Genomic DNA, 3,169 nt, shown 5'->3' with positions numbered 1-3,169 from the left:
GTTTCACACAATTACGCAGTGGAAATAAATAATTATACTATATTTCAACATCAACTTATAATAATAAACAGTTTGGGCGTCCCCTGCTTTATACAATGTTTCATACAAATAAACTTATAAATACAATAAATATTCCTAACCGATCCGACCTGGTGTTGTTTTCTTCCACTCGTGCCTGACCCGTACGCCTTCAAAAGTTCTGTAGGTCGCCACAATGCGATACGCCTCAGCCTCGCCAAATTACGCGGTAATCCTCTATTACGTGAACCAAAAAACCGTTATTTTAAACAAACCGCAATGTTATACCGCCGAACAAAAAAAAACAACATTCTCGGTCACCGATAATTCCAGTTGCAACAAAACCCGAGAGAAATTATAACTCCGAGGTTAAAAAAAATAATAAACCGAACAACACACACAATACTGAAAAACGTGTTCGGGCCGCCGCCGACCGATGGTCACCGAACCGGCTCCACTGATAAGGCCGACAGTGGTATCAGCTGACCACGGAGGCGGCACTACTGCCTGGCGTGAACACACACGATTACACGAAACTTAACACACATGTATGCAAAACGCAGTAGTTCGATCACTGGACACTGAACGTTTGAATTAGCTGTTTGTAGTGTGTTTATTCCTTTATTCCAACTTTGATAGGTACTAAGATGTTTATAATAAAAAGGATAACCAAGATACGTGAAAATAAAATAATACAACGATGGACGGCCTGCGCTAATCGCTATTATAATATGGTATCGCGATTCGTAGAAGTCAAAGTCACGTCTTATCAAACCCGGGGTTTCTGGGCACTACCACCACGCTGTTTAATAATAAATGACATAATTACTCGAACGTATACCAATTTACTAAAGTATTATATTGTATTTGCAGTATGCCCCAATGTCGTTATCATGTGACGTATATCGGTATTAATTTTGCAGACCAAATTATATAAATACAAAATAATATTTACTTTTTAAAGTTGATTTTTTCATAAGCTGAGGGTTAAAAAATTTAAAATTTTTTTTATAGTATTCGGCATCCGGATGCCCCCAAACATCTGCTGCCCGGGGCAAGTGCCCTTAAAACCCTCCGTCAAATCCGGCCCTGTTTATAGTATCATTTAAGTGTAGTGTATATTNTTTATAGTATCATTTAAGTGTAGTGTATATTAAGATACAACCGATAGAGTAGGTAATTAATTTGACACTATATTGTTTAAACCCAACTAAACGCATAATTGTACATTCCCAAACAACAATCATATTATGTCAATTGCCACCGGAATTTCTGGTAATCTTTTTCTTTTTCTTTGCCTTAATCCCAACTACTAGGGGTCGGCCACCCTTATCCTAAGATTCCACTTGACACGATCTCCCACATCTTCTACGCTCACATCAGCTGTCCTCAAATCGCATTCAATAGCATCCCTCCATCTCTTTTTTGGTCTTCCTCTATCTCTTCTTCCTTCAACATTCATTTCTATAACTGTTCTTACAGCTTTCGATTCTTCTTTCCTCATACCATGACTAAACAATCTAAGTCTATTTTCTGTCATCTTATCCACGATTGACGCAACACCTATACTTCCTCTTATATGCTCGTTCCTTATCCTATCTTCTCTAGTCACTCCACTCATCCAACTAAGCATTCTCATCTCTGCTACACTTATTCTCTGCTCTACTTTCTTATCAATCGCCCAACACTATGAACCATACATCATAGCTGGCCTCACAATTTCATACTAAATTTAAAAACTATAATTAGTATTTATTCATATATTATATTTTAAAATCAAAGAACTACTAATTAGGATATAATTAAAGAAATAAGAGTTGATGTTGCTTTTGGAATAATCCACCAATTTCTCTAAATGAAACACTATCTACAGATTTGCATCGAAGTGTTTCTTATGATAGTGATTTTAATCATTGTCAGATATCATCTATACTTGTCCCATCTATGCCTCGTCCACACTGTGCCTCGACCCCACTGTGCTACCGTTTTTTATATTAAATATAAGCTTTCTTTCATCAAATTATTTTTTATTGAGGGAAGAAATGATTGTAGACTTCCGAAAATGTGAAACAAATTCCATAAATGAAATTATATTGTAATTGTATGTAGAATACGTAATTATCGTTAAATTTTATAATTAAATAATCTCGATTGTATTATAATTTATAATACATAAATAACAAAGAAATAAATCAAAATTGCCTATACATTTTTTTTATAAAATAAAACACTTTTAATTACCAAAAATTATATTCAAAATTGTTGTTATCCTTGTAACTTCATGAAAAAAACACAGTGAGATCGTGGTATAGTTTGAACTGGACAGCTGACAATATTTTATTAAAAATTATTCCATCCTACAAATAATTTAACTGAACTTAATTTATTTTAGCCAAACAAAACTAATACGAAATGCATTTATCCTAATTCATAAAAAAATAATGTAACCAAAAAAATATTGGTCGACCTACATTTTTTCTTATTAAATCTACTATTATTTGAAATGTATCGATTAAATTAAAATTGTTTGGTTAATATAGATCAGATTAATAGGATTTTAGGATTTATTTTTAGTATTAACTTAATTTATTAACCTTTATTATAATTTCCATCAATTTTTTACAGTAGCGTGATTATAAAATTTTCTCGTTATTCAAATAAAAGATATTTACTCTCACTACGATCAAATTGCATTATATATTTTTCTTCGCCTTAATCCTAACTACATGAGGTCGACCACCCTTAGAGTTTAGACCCATTTAGCACGGGTAGGGATAGGATATCGAAAGAAAGTATCGATACTTAGTATTGAAACTAGTATCGAATACAAATATTGATATCAGTAAAATATCGAAACAAATGTATCGATATCAGTAAAAATCGAATCATTTTATAAACCTATATTTCACAGTATCAAATTATACTGAATGGAATTATGAAATATTGTACTTTTAGGATTCGTTTCCCACTGATATCGATACTAATGAATGTTAAAAATATTTGTATAATTAGTACCAATGGGCAATGACTATAGTCATTACTCTGTTATTTCTATTTCTATCCACTAGCAAAAACCAAATATTTGCAATTACATTTAAAAGCCTAAATATACGTAATAAATTTTAAATACAAATTGTCTTTTATTATTTAT

Source organism: Daktulosphaira vitifoliae, unplaced genomic scaffold (assembly GCF_025091365.1).
Source record: "Daktulosphaira vitifoliae isolate Bord-2020 unplaced genomic scaffold, ASM2509136v1 Scaffold_1, whole genome shotgun sequence".
Taxonomy (NCBI): Eukaryota; Metazoa; Arthropoda; class Insecta; order Hemiptera; family Phylloxeridae; genus Daktulosphaira; species Daktulosphaira vitifoliae.
This window is presented reverse-complemented; position numbering follows the sequence as displayed.